Here is a 21,950-nt window from a genome sequence, read left to right on the forward strand (position 1 = left end):
CTCTTTCTAAAAATATTTATTTTTTATTTAATTCATTAATAACTTTATTTTTCTAATAATTCAACGCAACTTTTATGAAGTTATTTATATAATTTTTAAAATAAGCACAACAACTTTATAAAACAGGAAATCTAAATCTAAAATGTTTAAAAGCGTTATATATTTCAAACCTAATTGTACTTCGTCTTGATCATCAATGATATCTTGTCTTTCGTCATTTTTCAATTATGTAAATCTGGGCCAATTATTTTGTGACAAGGTACAAAAAAAAGTATGACCCGATGAGATATTTTGGGACTTACAGTTACAGAGACCATTACATTTCTTACGTACGCACTTCCAGAGATATAGGAAACACTTTTAGGAACAGAAACACGACACAACAGCAATATATATATATATATATATATATATATATATATATATATATGTATATATTAATTTCTTGGAGGGCGTAACATCAAGTAAAAAATATAAATAAAATAAAGATTTTTAAAAAAAAAATTCCATACGTTTTGACGTAAAATTCTACATCATCGCCAGTGGTTCTACAATTTTGAAAAAAACAGAAAGTAAAGTAATAGATAAGGTATACGTAAGCACTCGTGTATTCGAGGCATGCCAAACAAGAAGAAGCTGGTATGGTTATTTAGTTTTAAATTTTCTGTGATCATTGTTTGCCCTTGATTTTTGTTTTTTAAATTATTATTATTATTATTAGTTGTTTTAAACGTTTGGTGAGGCTCTGTCCTGTTTCGCCAATATAGGTGGAATCACAGCCATTGCAAGATATTTTAGAGACCACATTGGATACTCGTTCCTCGACTAGTGTGCGGCTTTAAATTTGAGAAAGGAAATTGTGAGTTAAATCGATGTTGCATACTACACGGAGATTTGCGTTATAAAAAAGTTTTTCCCACATCGGATAAAGTTCCATGATGTAAAACAGGCAAATGATTCTCTTTCGGGAAAATTAAACTCAGGTTGGCGTTAATTATTTTGTTTTTTTAAATAGTGAGTCTATTGTTTGTTACGGGTTTTATAAGATGTGGGGATAGAAATTTTGTGTGAAAGTTTTGAAAATTAAATCTAAGTATGAGGTCCAAAATTGTTTGTCAGAAAGGAGAATAGCATGGTCTACTAGATTAATAATAGTACCTATTTTCATGCTAGAGGGGTAGGAGTGAAAATTTAAATACCTACCTGATCAAGTAGGTTTTTGGTACCAGTTAGTGAGAATGCGGTTGTCTGTGTTTTTAATGATTTTGACATCCAAGAAGCTGATAGAGTTATTCTGTTCTTTTTCGAAAGTGAACAGAATATGTTTGTTAAACGAATTGAATGAGTGGAGCAGTAAGTCAAAATTTTGAGAAGGTATTCAAGTAATAATGCCATCAACATATCTGTAATAACAATAACTGTCTATGCTGATAGAATTAAAGACTCTGGTTTCTAAATGTTGTAAAGATAATTCGGCTAGGGCCGGGGATATAGAGAAGCCCATGAGGGTGCCAAAATTTGAAAATAAAAATGGCCATTAAATTCAAAATAGGTGTTCGTGATTATGAATTTGATCGATTCTAAAAACCAATGTAATGAAAGTGTAGTATGACAAGAAATTTCATCCCATCTAGTTGTCATAGAATCTAGCATTAATTGTAAGGGGACGTTGGTGAAAAGGAAAACAACATCTAGACTCACTAATAGAGTTTCGTGGGGTAAAACTAAGCCGTTTGATTTATTTACAAATTCAAGAATTTTTTATGAAATGAGGAGATTGGATAGTTATGATGGAGAGTATATTGCTTAGAAATTTTGAGGATTTGGACAGAGGAGAATTTATGTCAGCGACTATGGGTCTAAAAGGAACGTCTTGTTTATGAATTTTAGGGAGACCTAATCATACATTTCAACATCAATTTTAAACACTTTCATATATATATATATATATATATATATATATATATATATATATTTATATAAATTTGAGCTGCTGACTTGGGAAATTAACCAATGTAATAAATTGTAAATTCTAGTACAGATTAGCAATATCTATTGTAAATGAAGTGATTCGTGCAAATAAGTGGAACAGAATTGCCCAGAACGGGTAGAGAGAACTTTCCTTTGCAACTTCACAAAAGATTTTCCTATAACGAGGATGTACCCTCAAACACATAACAACAGCGTTACATCACGTGTCTTATTAATCGAACCTCCCATTACCGTAATTTAAAATTTTTAAAACCTCGAACATTTTTTGAAAATTTTGATTTTTTTTGCAAATCGATTACGCTACGTTGCTGCGTTACAGGAAAAATATTGAAATATTGGTTAAACATAATGCATCTTGTTGCGGAACCATGTAAACAACATTTGTACTTATTTTTACTACTAATAGGCAGAATTATTATTACTATTGATCAACACGCCTCCCCATCAATTTTAAATCATTCAAATTGGTTAATCCGTACTCTCTAAATCGTGGACAAAAATTTGTACATACATAAATACACACATATGTTATTGTAGGGCACGAACTCAATGCAATAATGGAAACTTGTTCGAACAAACGTGCTTCACCTACTTCCTATGAACCCTGTCTCAAAATCAGCTATTAGCATAGTTTAGCTGTTTATGACAACTGCCACTACCGTACCCTGACACAACAGGTGCATCTATTTTATTTTGATGAATCATGTTTTCCTGATGTCGCCTATTGGTGTTGACAAAACTATCAAAAAGCTCAGCCTATGGTGTTTATACGAGGAGCGTTTAATTAAACTTATGATACTTCCAGCAGCTAAAATATAACATCCAGGTAGCACAAATGTTGAAACAACATTATTTTGACATCACTAACATTTTAGCGATTACTGAACCTCTTGATCATATCTTATTTTCGGGTGTTTTATTTTGTCTCCACATTGTCATATAAAAATATCATGTAATGTAACCTAGATTATTTTGAGCAAAAAATCAAGGAGAGCTTATAATATAAATCTTATATCTTAATATAGGCAGGTATTTGGGAAGCTTATTTTCAAATAACCTCATGTAATGTAACCTAGAATAGATACTATACTTATTACAATTTGAAAGACGTAAGTGCGACCTTGGCGTAAGAATTGGTGTGTATCCGCGAATAACCCAATTGATAACATAGATATAATAATACCGCGATAATTGCTACATCATTTAAAATCATTTCATGTGTAACCCTTCTCATACAACTGAGATCTACTGAATCCCAACACCAGCTTTAGAATTAAATTTGAAACCATTACATAGTTCGGGTCGCTCGTTTCCGAGTTAATTTCAGGCCTTTAAATTGTTTTATCTTTAAAAATATATGCAGTCGCATTGTATATAGTTCAAATTTTATTTTCGTTTTTTTAATCGAGCCAATAGTCTGCCCACGACGCACGTTTAAACACCACTGGGGGTCTCTTGGACCCATGTGTACGCCTCGCCATTGGGCAGAGGTGTGTACGAGAAGGGTTAATATCCAATAATATCAACTAAAGCAACCAATAAGCTATCAGCCACAGACATAGCTTTTTGAAAGCGTGTGTATATATGTGTTTGTACACATTATTTCCCTTTTCTTTCTTTCGATTGCACAAATCGGGTTCCACAAATTGTGCAATTGTCGTCGTGTCTCCGGCACGTAACGACGCCGCCGTCACATAACACGCCATAAGTCATTCTAATCGTACATGTGTGTGTCAGTACATCGGGCAACACTACAAACAAATTTACGACAAAATGTGAAAGTCCACTACACAGCCTCCCGTGCTGAAACAGTTGTGGACAAACATAATAATTGAATAAGATAGATAATCTTATGCTCAGATAAGACTTCTTAATGTCTTATCTTAATATAAAAGTAGTGGTCATAGCATTGCGCCTTAAGGCAAATTGCTGGAACCTTCAGTAACGCAATTAAATATTCTAAGAATAAAATAAGCAATAATGGATTTATAAATAAACAAAATTTTATTTGTCTCATATTTTTAAGAATTATATTAACTGACTTGCAAAAATATAATTCTCAAAATCTGAATCGTTTTCAACATTAAGGGGTTGTTCTTTTTTCGTTACAAAAAATGCAAGGTATTTGTTTTTGTTTTTTCTCGAAATGTATTTATCATAGAGACATGCGGTTTTTTTTAAACAAAAATTACAAAATCATAGAATATTACGTGATTTTCTTCTTTTCTTTTTGCGCCGTCATTTTTTAACCAGGGGGCGCCAAAGTCGGTCTTGCAAAATCGATCTCTTTTGCGGTGCCACAGATAAATCCGTTGTGCATCGCCCGAAACAAAAAAAAAAGAAATTACGTTGAAGAAGAAGTTTGTTTCCAGTCCCCCTACCAAAATAAAAGAAAAAAAGCAAGAAAGAAAAAAATGGCAGCTATTTAAAAAAAAAGTGTCAAAAAGGCCTTTTTTTGGGGCGAGAAGCTTCGCAAAATTTTTTTGCGTAATGTTATCAAGTTGTTTGAGGTAGGGGGGCTCGGTATTGCAGTGGTGAATAAATTAAAAAAAATGCAAGTCGATCCGACTTGTAGTTTTTGTTTAATTTGTGGCACCGCATTGAAAAAAGTCAATTTGAGAAAAACGTATTTAAAGAGTTCTTAATATAATGTACTGAATACACCATTTAATTTAATGTACTAAATACACCATGGTGTTCAAAGATGCTGACACATTGAAAAGGTCATGTGCATGAGGTATTATAATGAAAAAGAGGAATCTGGCATACAATAGCTCGCGGAGCGATAAAAAAACGCTTTCAGAGGATCATACATATAGAGATATATATATCTATAACTTCGTCAAAAAAATAGATATTGAGATGATTTTTTTTTTAAATGATTCTAAGGGTTTTATCTTTCATAATATCAAAAAATCTCAAAACCGAAACAAAGAAAATAAAAAAGAACAACCCCCTTAAAGAAAAAAATGAATATTTAAAAAAATGTTTTTTTTTTTGAAATTATTTAATAAAATATTAATTTGAAAACTTCGATTTTTTTGGAAAATTATAAAACCGCTTTATATGCCCCCCTTCCCCACAAACTAACTACTTATTCACATCGTCAACACAAGCAAAATGTATTTTGAATCATTATAATCGGATGCTTCGTTCTCTCAAAAATGTCTATTTTTGCACTTTTTGCCGTATCTCCGAAATAGCTGAAATTATACTTGTCAAAACTAATCAGCACGTATCCTCGTCAATACGAATCGAATCCTTCTGAATCATTCAAATCGGTTGGTTCATGCACGCTAAATCGTCGACAAAAAATTGTATCCAAAACACATTCTACTTACAAACACAAACATTCGAAAATTTTTTAACATAAGGTATGCTAAAATGTTCCTGAGTTCTTGTAACGTATAGATATGCAAAAAAAATAATTTCGACTTTTTAGAGATGACCATAACCTACGGGAAGTTAATAATTAAGAATAGGAGATAACTTAAGTTAGTTAAATATTCAATGATACATATTTATTTTCAAAATCTATCAATATAAATGTGTCTTAAGAGAATGATTTAAAAAATTAATATGATTATTTAGTTTCTCTTATCTTACTACTTCCTTACAGTAAGATGAAAGTAGCGTACATTTTTTGACGTCGAATTATGTTTTTTTTCGTATAGCGGTGTCTATATATTAACAATATAAATCCGGAAAAGCTTGTTATTCTACCTTTCTTTGCCAAAAGTAAGATAATAATCTCAGTAACATGATAACAATTAATAACATGAGAAAAAAATGTGAAAAATAAAGATAAGCTAATTATTAAATAATCGATTCAATTTTATTTATAATAATTATTGCCTCTTATCACAAAGTAAAATGAGCAAAAAATCAAGTAGAGTTTATAATATTATCTTATATATTAATATAGGCAGGTATTTAGGAAGCTTATTTTCACATTTCAAAAGACAATATATTTATTTAATATACTTCTTCAAAAATGCCGTATTTGGATTCTGTTATATGCATAGAGTCTATCTTCTCATTGCTAAATACTATGATACAATAACCTATGGCAAGGAGAAACAAGCGACGAAATAAAATGAAAAATGGTTTTAAAAGAAAGCCAATTTAATTCAATTCTGTTCTTAATGGCTAACTTCACTACTATAACAATAACACTCAAAGACATAATAAGAAGAGTAAAATCATTAAGGAATATCTACATTTTGATTAAATTCTATGGAAAAGTGCTAACTTAACTCTGTTGAATTCAATACAAAAAAACATACAAGCTACAAAACCAAATAGTTTAAAAATTTCTTATATGTTGACTTATTTTTGTGGTTAGTGGCTTATTTCATTATGCTAAGTTCGATAAAACAAAAACAGTTAAAGGTCAAAATAATTCTGTGCTTAAAAGCTAACTTCAATATGTTGAATATAATAGTGAAGTGGACAAATAATATAAATAATGATGTGCTTAAAAGCTAACTTCACTATGTTGAATACAATAGTGAAGTTAGCAAGTGAACAAATAATATACGAGATGGGCATTTTATAATTGATCTTCAGTTCCGATAATTATTTTCTTCTTCTGGTTACCATCACGGACCGCCGTTCGTCCACCACTATCCGCCGTGTGTCCGAAATGAATCGAGTTATCAATTCATATTTTTTTGTAGGTGACACACATTTTACAGTTATGCATTTATTTATTTTTATTTTGATTCTCATTTTTTATCTTTCTTTTCATTTCGTTGTTTGTTTCAGAATGGGAACGAAAACAAAATGGATTTTATAAAAAAAGAGAAGAACGAAAGTTTTACGGATTGACTGTATATATACGAGATATATATATATATATATATATATATATATATATATATATATATACATACGAGTATATATATGAACAAAGTCTAATAATCGAGCATAACATCAATAAAAAACATGAATTTCTTTCAAAAATTTATTTTAAATCCATACGTTTCGGCTATAATCTTAGTGTTAAATTGGAAAACACGCTAAAAAAAAATCCATATCGCTAAAAAAAAATCCATAAAAATCGGCTTAAATTTTTTTTCAACAGTTAATTACAAAAAAACGGCTCGGTAAATTTTCACCTAAAACTAATCAGTACCATTCCCAACTAATATCTTTCGAACAGTTTTTGATTTTCTAAAATCGGTTCGGTAGGATGAGCTTAAATGTGGACGAAAAGATTAACACATTTTTCAAATTACAAAGAAACGGCTTGGCAAATCGTCGCACAAAACTGACAAACGATAGTCTTCATCGAAATACACCAAATGGCTTTTAAATTTCCGAAATCGGTTAAGGCGTTTTTGAGAAAACGTCGATGAAAGGTCTAATTTTGACAAATGCCAAAAAAACGATACCAATTTTTGCAAACTTTGACGAATTGTCAAAGTTAAACTAATTGTCGTAGGGCCGTAATATTTTAGTATGATCTAGCTCAAGGGCGAGCAACCTTTTTAACCCACGGGCCAATTTGGTTTTCAAAATTTTATGGCGGGCCGCACGTAATTTATATATATACTAGCTGACCCGGCAAATGTTTAACCACAGGAAATATTTTTAGAAAATCATTAGTATTAAAAATGACTAACTAATTCTGAATGCATAAATATGTGGTATATAAATGAAAGGGGCAGCTAACACATATTACATTGATAATTCACCCACTACAGCGCTAAAATACTAACATACATATTTGAATTTAGTTATGCTATGCTTAGCGAAACGAGTGAGGTTTCAATATTTCTGAAAAAAATTTCAGTTTTCTCTCAAAAACAGTTTTATCTTCAAATTATAATATTAAATTTCTATTTTTTGCTAGCATTGCTCATTCTGAAAGACATTCAGAAACTATGTACTTCTAATGCACATCGGAAAATATTTGTACAGTAGGATAAGCCTGCAAATCAGTTAGTTTTATGGGAGGTAACCATTTCGTTACCAATATTTAAGAATTGTTTTTAAAATGTTGCAGCGGATAAAGCGAATAAATTTAAGCTTTTTTATAAGCTCAGAAAAATCTTGATCGAATTTCAATTAAAAACGTTCACAAAAAAGGCGATAATAGTTAACTGGTCGATTACCGAGCTATATAAAAAATTATTGGACTACTAAAATGACTATTATAAAATAATGAAAATTTGAAGTTGTATGTAGTTTTACATTCCGCATTAAGAAAATTAAAATAAAGAACAAAATTAGAAAATAATGTTACGTTCGTACAACCCATGATAAAAATATTTTGCTTTTTCTTTTTAAATAAAACGTTTTCTCATATACTCAAAGGTCTGAACTAAAATTAAGTCAAAAGATTGGTTGACTGAGCGCGGAAATAATGTAATTGCAACAAAATTACAAAATTTGCCACAAGAAAGAACAAAAATACAAATTGAAATTAGTATATATTTTTATAATTACGAGTGACAATTATAAGTGTTTATAAATAGAAATACAAAATAAAAACAAATAATAGTTAAACCGAAAAACTAATTTACTTGAAAACTTTAATAAGAAATTTGGCACTGCTTTCCTATATAAGCTGCTCAATATCATCCGTTTTATTTAAAATTTGTTCTTTAATTTATTTTTTTAATGCGGAAAGTATAGTAGGTGGTACTTTTTTATAAATTTCATGTTTGAAATTTACAAAGGTCCACAAAAAATAGTTGTCTGGATTGGGTATTTGACATATTTATATGTATTCCGATGTATTTTCAATATACTTTTACCACTGAATATAAATCTATAGTCAAAATTGGGACACAAAATAAGGAAAAACATTTAAAAACTGGCACAATCTTCAATCTAGCATTTTTTCTCAATGAATGAATTATTATCCAGCGAATTTTCTTTTGTAGATCTGTGCAATGGTTCGAACACATACGTACTTACAAAAAATAATTTATCATAATTTGATTTGAGTTTTTTTCAAAAGCGAAAAAGCGTTTACTGAAAAAATGAATTTTCTAAATCTGTATTATTTTGCATGGTAAATGGCGAAGAAAACATTTAATGAAAACAGCTGTTTTGTTTACTTTGACCATTTGGAATCGTGACAAATCTCAATTTTTCTTGCAATATTGTTGAACTAATATTTAAATTAACATTTATTTTACCAGGAAATGGTATTTCTGCGAACAACAGTTTTTACCAGTATTTGACTGACAACAAAATTAATCTTTACATCCGTATTTGAAAAAATATCTAGAAAAATAATCTGTTGTTGAGAAATGCTTGGCGGGCCGCAGAAAAACCTCTGGCGGGCCGCGGGTTGCTCATCCTTGATCTAGCTAGAAGACTATAGTATGTACCGTCAAAAAAATAATAATAGAAATCGTCGAAAAAAAATTTTTTAACACTTTATTACAAGAAAACGGCCCGGCCTATCTTTACCAAAAACTAATCAGCACGATTCCCAATCAATATCTTTCAGTTTTGAAAGTTTCAGTTTCAGTTAGAACAGTTTTTGAATTTTCATAATCGGTTTAGAATTGCGGGCTAAAACGTGGACGAAAATTTTTTCACTTTTCTACTATTTATAAAGAAACGTCTCGGTCGATTGTCCCACAAAACTGACATACGATAGTCCTCGACGAGATACATCGAATGGCTTTTAAATTTTTGAAATCGAGAAAACGTCGATTTACGGCAAAAAATCTGTTAACATACACACACACACATACTTTTTCCAAATTTGGTCTCATTCGATTCAGAAAGGCTTGAAACGTCGAGAAAACATAAAATTAGCGAATCGGATTTTTTCATGAAAACATAAACTTCTCCTTCGGGAAGTTAATAATATAAGATAAAGTATATGTATGGCAGATTGAATGATACACATATGAACAAAATACATACGAGCGGATATGAAATATTCAATATAGTTTTTTTTTAATATCATTCAAGAAATATATAATTTCTTTGCATCTTTTACTAATCTTTGCACAAGATTTTTAAAATACGGTAAAAATTTCACTTTGAAACAACAATTTTGGATATCTTAAATAATGAAAAATTAAGTTAAAATAATCCAATATGAAGTGCCAGTGTTATGTTATGCTTATGTTTAATATTGAGAGGCTAGAATTTTTTGCTCTTTATGATTTGCTCGATAGAATGTTTCAAAAGCCAAATATTAATTAATGATAATAATTTTAATAATGAACTGTTAAAACAGGTAAAATAGAAGGGGCGGGGGGCTAGAAAGAAAATGGTATGCCGGCGCTGAGGACCCCAGAATATAAATATAAATATAAATAATATAAATATAAATATAAATATAAATATAAATATAAATATAAATATAAATATAAATAAAATATAAATATAAATATAAATATAAATATAAATATAAATATAAAAATAAATATAAATATAAATATAATATAAATATAAATATAAATATAAATAAATATAAATATAAAATAATATAATATAAATATAAATAAAAATAAAAATATAAATAAAAATATAAATAAAAATATAAATATAAATATAAAGCGCTGAGGACCTGGTAATAATGTACATTAAATTATTACTAAGAAAATTGTAATTTAGATATTATAGTTACTAAAAACCAGTTAAAATATGATGCGATCTATAAAAATTATATATAACATTGAATAAAAAAGGAAAAAATAAGCCATTTGGCGGTCAAAAATTATCTGCACATCAAATTATCAGATATTTTATAGAGATTTTAACAATAAGTATAAATTTTGTTTACATTCCTATGGGTTCCGCACCAATATTTATCCGTTAGACGGCGACACGGCGCTTACGCGCTTCGATATTTGCAGTTAAAGCAGTACGATTGTTTTTAAAAAAAAGTTCAGAATTACCAAAATATTTGAAAATAAAGAATACATAGTTCTTATATATAGCATATACTTTTATTTTATAGTAGTTTATATTACTTAAAAAATATCACTTATAATTGTGAAAAAACATGCTCTTGACAGACGTCCTGCGGAAAGCAAATATAGTTCCAAAACATCGACTATAAATCATATTCTTAAAAACAATGTTTATTATCATTATTTTTATTTTAAATTACTTGTTCGAGTACTACAGAACAATGTATTTATCTATGTTCAAATATATTTGATAATATTCGCGAATGGATTCGCTAATACTTTCAATTTTATTATTGTTGACCCCTACCTTTACCTGGTTCCCTCTACCAATATCAATCTTATATTAATGACTCCTACCTTTAAAACGACGTCGGAGTTCCAAAAAATATTGTTATTTGTTAAAAATAACACGACTGATTATTCCGAGTTGGCTGATCGAATAGCACTCGTGCTCGGTTTTTTTTGTGAAATAAATTAAATTAATATAACACATGTACTTTAAGTTTATTTGAAGGATATCATTTCAAATCGCATTGATTAATTTTTGGTAAAAAGCTAAAAATATATTCTACCAGAAGAACTTAATACTAGAGTACGATATGAGTGCTGTATTTATCTTATAGTGATGATAACTTCCATTCCATCAGATAAGAGTACTGTTAGACAAACGGCCAATTAGCTTTTGGCTACAGGAAGGACGAGCATAATAATAAAGTGATAATTAAATTAAAAGAAATAGTAATTGATTTTATTACAATCTATTTGAATTATTATCATAGAGATTGATCCCTTTGACTAGAGCAGTAATAGGCAAACAACCGATCAGCTATCGGCAACAAAAACAACCCTTAAGACGCAGTGAACTGTTTTAAAATTTCACTTCCTTGGTTGGCAGTATAGTGACGTAAGCAACAAAAGTTGTTTATTATATGTAAGAATTTATGAATTTCTTAACAAAAAAGAATTAACTGTACAAGGTAATTCCGTTGCGGCCCTGGTGCCACCGAGGAGACCGAGGGCCTTCTACCGATATGGTTAGGCGCCATGAGAAATGCTGTGACACCTACCACAGTCTCGAACGACGCGGAATGCGCCCAACTTTTAACACACTTACGCATACATATATATGAACATATATAATATAACAATATTTATGTAATAGATTAATAGATCAATAGATCTTCACATCATCCTTTTTAACTACCGAAATCGATTACCTTTTCACTCATTCAAATTGGTTGAGCAGTACTCCCGAAAACGTCGACGAAAAATTGTATCCACACACACATCCATTTTTTCTAAGATATGCACAAATGTTCAAAAACCTTCAGAAATTTCCATTTTCTATTTTTGGCCCACTACTATAACTTACCTTACAGTTACAAAGTAACATTCGATGAATTAAATTAAATTTAATAAAAAGTACATATGTAGAGCAGGGCGAGGCACAAATGTCCAATTTGACTGTCAGCGAATATAAACTATAAACCATAACAATTATATCACAACAAATAACACATATCAAACGAACAATTATCTGACTACGTTCAGTAAACTGCCTTCTATTTCATCATTGTAGAAATGCGCTTTTTCGATGTCTTATAAAAATTTGTTATATAGACCTTTTTACCCTATAGGGGTAACTTAAAACGGGCAGGTGGCAAAAAGGTTTAAAGCCTTATTATAATTTCAAAGGTATTTTACAAAATAATTACATTTTTAACTAATGCTAAAAAACTACCAACGGAAGAAAATACTTTTATTATGGATTTTCAGAGATTACCGATTATCTCCCCCATTTCAAAGATTACCGTTTTCAAATCAAGGTTATAGCTGATTATACATCTTTTTTCCTCTACTTTCAAATATTGTTGTTAAACAATGCTTAACTTTGCTGATTTTTGATACGGACCTTCGTATATTACTATCTATTCTTCGATAAATTCTGTTATCTGTAGAAAATGTTATTCGACAAAATGTTCATTTGATCGATACCAAATTTAGGTTCTGAATTTAAATAACATAAATAAAAAATAATATAACCTAGAAAATGTTTTATAAATACCAATGAGTATATAATTATACAAATGAGATCTTTCAGAGAACCGTGTTTGAGAAAAATATGCCAAAAAGTGCATTTTCATATTAACATTTCAAAAAAGTTGATATTTTGAGTCTCCAGTAACACTTGCGGCCCGTTTACTAACGCTTTTGTATATAAATAGAACTACAAACAAAACTACTTACTACAATTTAATCATTATTAAATAATATTCACGTAAAACATCCTATTAAACGTAATTGAACATCATCTGTCAAAAACGTTTGATATTTTACATATTAGCCACCGTCCATCGTTTTATTTAAGTTAAGCTTCTACAAAAAATTTCAAATTAAAAATGTAAAGTTTCTACGTGATTTTGAAATAATATCTCACCTTTCCGATCACCTCTGGATTGGCACGATTTTTTCAAGACTAAGACTGGCCAAATCGGTTTAGCCGTTTTCGAGTTTTACCGAATCATTTGATCGAGAGCTCCATTTTTATATATAAGATATTATATATTTTATTTTAAATTGTTATACATTATTCTAATGGTTGTGTTAAATTTCTGACATATATCAGGTTTGATATTTAAATATCTGTTAAATGTGTCTCTTGTAAAACTTCTAATACGACTTCCAACGAGATTGAGTTAAACAATTAATACAGATAGTCAACAAATGTTTCAGATGATCTGAAATTATTCTGAGTAGTCTGGAAATGTTTCAAGTTGCCAAGAAATGTTTTGAGTAGTTAGGGAATATTCAGGATAGTCAGGAAATGTTCGGGATAGTCAAGAAATGTTCGAGTAATCTGAAAATATTCCGAGTGGTCTGAAAATGTTCCAAGTAATCTAAAAAAGTTTAGTCTGAAAAATATTCTGAGTTGTCTGAAAATATTCTGAGTAGTCTGAAAATATTCTGAGTAGTTTGAAAATATTCCGAGTAGTCTGAAAATATTCTGAGTAGTCTGAAAATATTCTGAGTACTCGGAAAATGTTCTGAGTAGTCTAAAAATATTCTAACTAGTCTAAAGATGTTCTGGATAACCTGAAAATATTCTAGAGATTTGAAAACATTTTTAACTTCCCGTAGGGCAAGTTATAGTAATCGCAAAAAAATCGAAAATGAAAATTTTTATATATCTTTACGTTTCAGAGGTTTCTGAACATTTTGGCATACCTTAGAAAAAATGGATGTATGTGTGTGTGTGTGTGTGTGTATGTATGTATGTGTGTGTATGTATGTGCGGATACAAATTTTCGTCGACGATTTCGGGAACACGGATCAACCGATTTGAATAATTCAAAAAACATTCGATCCGTATTGATAAGGAGACGTGCTGATTAGTTTTTGGCAAAGGCAGGTCAAGCCGTTTCGAAGATACGGGGCAAAAAGTTCCGAAAACGGTAAATCAGTTTTTAAGAGAACGGAGCGTCCGATTTTAATAATTCAAAAAACATTTTATTTGTATTGACAAGATGAAGAATCGATACAACTTTCATGAAGGTAGGTCCAGCGGTTTCGGAGATATAGAGGAAAAAGTAAAAAAATGAGCCATTTGGCGGTCAAAAATGATCATTAGACATATGCACATCAAATTATCAGACATTTTATAGAGATTTTAACAATAAGTATACATTTTGTTAACATTCCTATCGGTTCCGTACCAATGCTTATGCGTTAGACAGCGACGCGGCGCTTACGCGCTTTATATTTTGTCCCTATGTAGTTAAAGCAGTACGATTGCTTTGAAAAAAAAGTTCAGATCTTCCACAATATGTCAAAATAAAGAAAAAAAAATTTTTTTTCAAAAAAAAAAATTTTTTTAAAAAAAAAAATTTAAAAAAAAAAAATTTTTTTTTCAAAAAAAACTAATTTTTTGTCCAATTTATAGTTTCTCAAAAATCTTATTTTTTCAAAGTATTTTTTTTTTTAAAAATGTTAATCGTTTTAAAAAAAAATAATAATTTTTGGTACGGGAAGTTCCAGCAATTTGCCTTAAGGCACGATGCCCTAATTGCCTTAAGACAGAATTCCACTTACAGCTAGTTTGTGGATTATTTGAAGCATTTTTAAATACTCTGTGGCAATTCGCAACATTTTCAGACAATTCTCGCTTGGTCAGAAATAAGAAATTAATTATATTTACATAACTTTTCTTGCTACCAGCACTGTGTTTATTACTATGTATTTCGTTTATCCATTAGCATAAATTGGGGGCCAACCACACAAATGTTATGATTCCCAAATAAGGACTTAAGAAGTTAAAAAAAAAACAATAAACCGAGGAGGAAGATGCGTAACACGGAAGACATGCATTTTTATGACAACAATCGAGATAAGTAAACAGATGAATGGTATTAATTGTTTTATTATAAAGTTCCTAGTGCCTTTTATGTTTTGGTCAATACGCAGAGATCAAAGTTAATTTAGTTTCAAATCAAATGTTAAAATTCATCATATTTTAGAACCGCGATTTAATTACATATTTAATAAATTAAAGCAATTTTTGTCGACACTTTTATCACACACTTTTTATTGGTAAAATCGTTTTTAGTGAAGAAGTGTTAGTGTATAATAAATCATACAGGTAATTAATTTTGTTTTTTCTGAATACATTTTTTTAAAAAAAGGGCACTTTATAATTTTCTAACGTTTCTAATAATTCGTTATATAATCCTCATTTATTTTTATTTTTTATTTATTTAAAAAAAACTTCTATTTTTTATTACTTCTTGGATTCTTTGTTCGAAGCTTTACTGCAGATATTTCTCATCGACATTACGAATGTGTAAATATTGATTCTATTACATCATTGAATTCGTAAACGATTCGATAAATAAATTGCAATTAAAAAAATGTATGACATGCTCATTCTGCCATCGTATATTTGCACAGGTGCGTCACTCCTTAAATTATTCAGAAGTCTAACATACTTACATATATTTTGCAAGAAGAACAAATATTTCATACACTTGCGGCGGCAACGATTCTTAATTTCATATAATCTACGATATAATTACCGATAAAATACTTAATACATAAAATGGATGATCTAGTGGAATGAAGAGTACAACGCCGTAAATTGGTGGACATGTAGAACGAGATTATATGATAGGTATATTGGTAAAATGGTGGATTGATAAACTGCTAGACAGGTGAATTGGTAGACAGGTAAATTGGTACACTGATAAACAGGTTGACAGGTATATTGGCGGACTGGTATATTGGTGGGCAGGTAAATTGGTGGCCAGGTAAATAGATGAACAAGTGAATACATAGATACGTAGACATATGAACAGGTAGGCAGGTAAGTTAGTAGATAGGTAAAATAATGGACAGGTAAATTGGAGGATACGTAAAATGATAGAGGGGGCAACCGGAAGACAGACAATTATGTAGGCAGATAAACAGGTTGAAAGGTGAATTGGCAAGCAGGTAAAACGGTGGATTAATAAAGAGGTTGATAAGTAAATTGGTGTACAGGTAAATTGATAGACAGATGAATTGATAGATATGTAAAATGTTTATTAGGTAAATTGATGAAGTAAACGGTGAACAGCTAAAGTGGTAGACTGATAAACAAGTTGACAATTATACTTGTCAACAGGACTAGATGCAACATATATGTAGTTATACTGGTGGACAAGACTAGATGTAACAAATATGCATCTTTGTTTAAATTTTTAATCGAAAGTAAAACACGGCGAAGCCGAAGCGTGAATGGTAACAACTATAGTATATATATATACATATATATATATATATATATATATATATATATATATACACATATATATAATATTATACATAAAGTGTGTCCCAGTGCCATTGTCGATTACGTAAAGAACAGTTATAAGTAGAAAATAAGGAAATGCAATTTCTCATCAACAAGAAAAACATAATTTATGTGTTTTTTGTTCGTGGAATCAAACGTAGATGTCATTACTGTCTTTTTATGGAACATTTGCGATTGCGATGACGGTTTCTGTAATTAACGACACGGTTATATATATATATATATGTATATATATATATATATATATATATATATATATATATATATATATATATATATTGTATGATTCTGAATTTGATGTTGACATATGTATTAACAAAGTCTAATAATCGGGCATAACATCAATAAAATCAACAATCACTAAGATCAACTAATTGTAAGTACTAATTACTATTTTATTTTTTTCTTTTCACTCCAATTCAATTGTTTTAGTTTTTAATTTTATTTTTAGTTTCCACTGAATGAAGGCTAGGATTATAGCCGAAACGTATGGATTTAAAATAAATTTTTGAAAGAAATTCATGTTTTTTATTGATGTTATGCCCGATTATTAGACTTTGTTAATATATATATATATATATATATATATATATATATATATATATATATATATGAGTGAGTTCTTGAGGGCGATACATCAAACAAAGAAAAGCCAAAGATTTATAAAATAATCTTTATTTCCAAACGTTTCGACATTCAATTTAATGTCATCATCAGTGGATATTACGTTGGTTAGTTACATATAGAGAAGTGTACACAGCACTAGAGATTGGCACTAACATTTATACAACTAACTTGTCAGCACTATGCATTTTTTATATAATTTTTTTGTATGATGTAAACAGAAAAATGATAGTTTTATTGAACAAAAATGTAAGTAGAATTATGTAATTTCTGCCACGACTTCTGTACTTTGCTAGTACCGAGGCATGTATACTAGTTGATACATGCGAAGACAGGTCCATGGAATTTATAGCACCACATTTCATATCCTTTCTTGTTCACTGGCCGAAGCAGAATTTTATATTTTCACCTGAAAATCTGTCTTTATACTTTTTCGACGTTCTTGTCATTATAAATTCTATGGCACCAAATTTATCCTTTTTCGGGATACATACACTGATTTCAAAAAATCAAAAAGTAATCAATGAAATAGATAAAGAGTTAAACATTCAAAAAGCAAGTTTGAAGTAATTCAATGAAAACTTGCGTTCATTAGTTTTGAACGACTAGCGGCCAAGCCGTTTTTTAAACTAGCAGAAAAGTGCAAAATTTTTCGTCCGCTTTTCAGGCAAACATTCTGAACGAATTTAAAAAAATTAAAAACTGTTCTTAAGAAATAAGTAACCAAAAAGCTGTGGGCGACAAATAGGCACAGAAATAGATTTGTATATAATAGATGTGAGCGTAACTAAGTATAAATGCATGGATGTTTAGATTTATTAATAAATAAATAAATAATCGTGCAGATAATGAAACGGGTGCATTAGAATAACAGTGCTACAGATCGTCCGACCGTTTCCCACGTTTCGTTCGACCGAAGAATAAAAAATAAAAAACAATACTCGAACTGAGAAAAACGGAAACACGCAATGCCTAATTATTATACGGACATACATAGATATCGTCTTTAGGGATTAGAGACATTGACTATAATGAAGTTATATCTCGAAAAGAGTCGTTTGTAGATAAATGTTGTCAAATATGGTCAAATGTGGTCGAAAAGGTAATTGAAGAAGTACTGCCGGATTGTGGCAGAAGAAATAAAGTGTAACAGCTATTCTTGGTGAACCGTTTTATCCCATATGGCACCAAGATAAAAATAACATTAACAAGTTCAAAATAATACATAAGCAAGAAGTCTAATTAATGCTATCATGAAATAATTAATAATCGAATGAACGCCATAGGAATAGCTTTGTAACAATTTCGAGACTACCAAAACATTGAGAGACCAATTCTCCGATAAAGTAGACAGTAACATAGTGTTTATGGCAACGCACAGCAAATACATAGCATTTTGACATTTTCTACTACCAATTCATATGAACATAAGACAGTAACTTAGCCATAACAACCCTATGTTACGGCGTATTTTATCCAAGAATTTCTTAGCATAGCAATGTTATCTGAGAATAGGTCCATAAATCTCAAACCTCTACTGAGGTGCGAACCGAGCCCAAACCAATTGAAAAAAACGACAAAATACTTGTACTCCGACTTTTAAGAGGCTCTTCACAGATTTAAAACATGGACTCTAAATTCATAAAACAACTTATTGTTAAAACAAATGCGCATTACACTTGGTGTTTTGTTTTCATCATTTAATAGGTGGTATGCTGTACTCCAATTGATTGCACTTTTTAATGTATGTTATAATTCTCTAATTATAATAAATGTACGTATAATATTTTTTCATGTAATGTAATCTTATCTAAAATTAAATCTAAGGGTAAATTTACGTGCTACAGGTGGAGGCAACCTCTATAAATTGCTAAAACAATTAAAATTTAATCAATGATGATGCAATAAAAATCAAAGCAGTCGTAATTTGTGATCTATTTATACTTGCTTATCTATGAACTAACAATAAGACAAGATTAACAAATGTGAGATGAATTATCCGAGAACGAAGGAATAAAGGTACTGCTAATCAGTCTGATTTTTCAAAATTTCAAGTGAACTTAAAAAGCCAAATCTATTCTGAATTAAATGATCAATAAAAATCAGTAAAGCGTTTCTTGTTGATTAGTATCGTCTTTGTCGCTGATAGTTAGATTAAAACTAATACAATTAATTACTAGTTAGTTTCTTCTAGATTTCTAATTTTAGATCATTTGTTTGTCGCCAATAGCCGATTACTTATTGGCGGAGCTTTCATAGCAACATAACAATGTATTACACAATGTGGAAAATTATGTTAATATTTTGGGGAATTTTGTGGTGGGGACTCCATGTGGTGTATATTGGCAGCCGACAGACGCCGGTTTCCAAAAATGATGTACTGAGTATGTCTTGATGGCCATACCCAATCGGACGAGAGCCCCCTTTGTGGGGGGCGCAGCGAGCCGAACCCACAGTGTCGAGTACTCTTTTTAATCGAAGCAGGCCACGATGGCCGTATATGACGAACGGAGCACAGCAGAGTCATCTGAAGGTGAAAGGATATGATAGGGAGCGAAGCAGCAATTGTCAAATTTAGGTCCAAACCAGATATCAAGCAGTAGTGATAATATCAATATGATTTCAAGCGATTGCTGCATCAACTTAAAAGTATATCATTAATATTAAAGAAATTTAATTATTAGAGGCCGTTTGTAATATTTTTACAGTTATGACAAAAAATGATGCTTATTTCTTAGGATCGCATCAAAGATGTACCGAATAGAACCCAACGAATGTTAGATAATTAAATAAATAACATCTTCCGTTTTTTGCACTTTATGGCATTTATGTTATTTCGTGATATATATATATATATATATATATATATATATATATATATATATATATTAACAAAGTCTAATAATCGGGCATAACATCAATAATAAACATGAATTTCTTTCAAAAATTTATTTTAAACCCATACGTTTCGGCTATAATCCTAGCCTTCATTCAGTGGAAAAATCAGTTAATCTTAGTGTTAAATTGAAAATTTTAATAATTCATCGTATCAGGATCCTGATACCATGGATTATTATTAATGATGTAGGAGGAACATAATATAAAGTTATAGAACTTATATATAAGTACTTACAGAATTAATTATACAAAAATACACTACATTATTACACTGTGATAAACCAAGCTATTAATTTATACGCAGTGTAATAGTGTAGTATATTTTTGTATAATTAATTCTATAAGTACTTATATATAAGTTCTATAACTTTATATTATTTTCCTCCTACATCATATAAAATCTTTTAGTTTTTCCACTGAATGATGGTCTCGATGAAGACCGAAGCGTATGGATAAATAAAGTATTTCAAAACTACTTTAGTTTTTTTTTACTTGGTGTTACTGCCCGATTCTAAATAACTCATCAATATATATATATATATATATATATATATATATATATATATATATATATTTTTGAATAGTCTTGAATTTGATGTTGATATATATGTTTAATTTGAGTTTAATATTCGGGCGTAACATCAATAAAAATATTTTTATTGATGTTACGCCCGAATATTAAACTCAAATTAAACATATATATATATACTAGCTGACCCGGCAAACGTTGTTTTGCTAAATAAGGTATATTCTAAACCATTTCTAGAGAATCAAAAATATTAATACTTTAAGTGCATAAGGATGTGTTGTTTGAATGCTATATACAATGAGGTATTATAAAAACAATAAACCCCATTAGTTTGTCTATATTTTGTCAATACAATCCAACTGCAAGTTTTATACACTTTCTATAGAAAACATCGTATAATCCAATCTAAGTCTTTTTTGGTCTTTCGAGTTATTGATTATGTTTCAAGTTTTTCAGATTCTCTTTGGATTCTGGATTTTGTATATGATTGTAAATAATACGAGGAGAGATAAAAAATGAATTAAGTATTTCTTCTTTGACCTGCTTTTTGAAAAGTTTCAAGTTACATTCGATGAATTAAAGTAAATTAAAAAAAAGTATATATGTAGAGCAGGGCGAGACACAAAGGTCCAATTTGACTTTGAGAAAATATAAACTATATTATGAAAACCATAACAATTATATCACAACAAATAACATATATCAAACGAACAATTATCGCACTACGTTCAGTTAACTGACTTCTACTTCATCATTGTAGAAATGTGCTTTTTTGACGTCTTTCAAAAATTGGTTACCTAGACCTTTTTATCCTATATGCGGGGTAACTTGTAACGGGCAGGTGGCAAAAGGTTTATAGCCTTATTATAATTTCAAAGGTATTTTACAAAATAATTACATTTTTAACTAATGCTTAAACTACCAACGAAAGAAAATACTTTTATTATGGATTTTCAAAGATTACCGTTTATCTCCCCCATTTCCAAGATTATCGTTCTCAAATCAAGGTTGTAGCTGGCTATACATCTTTTTTCCTCTACTTTCAAATATTGTTGTTAAACAATGCTTAACTTTACTGATTTTTGGCACATCGGTGGTGGACCTTTTTAATCCCGGACCTTCATATATTACTATCTATTCTGCGATAAATTCTGGGAAATTATAACTGGTA

General features: G+C 29.8%; 1 protein-coding gene and 1 non-coding gene across 2 annotated transcripts in view; both read right to left on the reverse strand.

The window, feature by feature from the left end:
* The window catches only part of LOC113372140 (death-associated protein kinase related-like), a 213,441-nt gene that overhangs the window by 27,429 nt on the left and 164,062 nt on the right, over window positions 1-21,950 (reverse strand). The gene's annotated exons all lie outside the window — the stretch shown is intronic.
* Window positions 19,686-19,825, reverse strand: LOC113364457. The gene has a single exon (XR_003366155.1). It is a non-coding gene; the product is annotated as a U11 spliceosomal RNA (small nuclear RNA).

The sequence above is a fragment of the Ctenocephalides felis genome, unplaced genomic scaffold, assembly GCF_003426905.1.
Source record: "Ctenocephalides felis isolate EL2017-DRISC unplaced genomic scaffold, ASM342690v1 CF-g0.4_SCAFFOLD_00845, whole genome shotgun sequence".
NCBI lineage: Eukaryota > Metazoa > Arthropoda > Insecta > Siphonaptera > Pulicidae > Ctenocephalides > Ctenocephalides felis.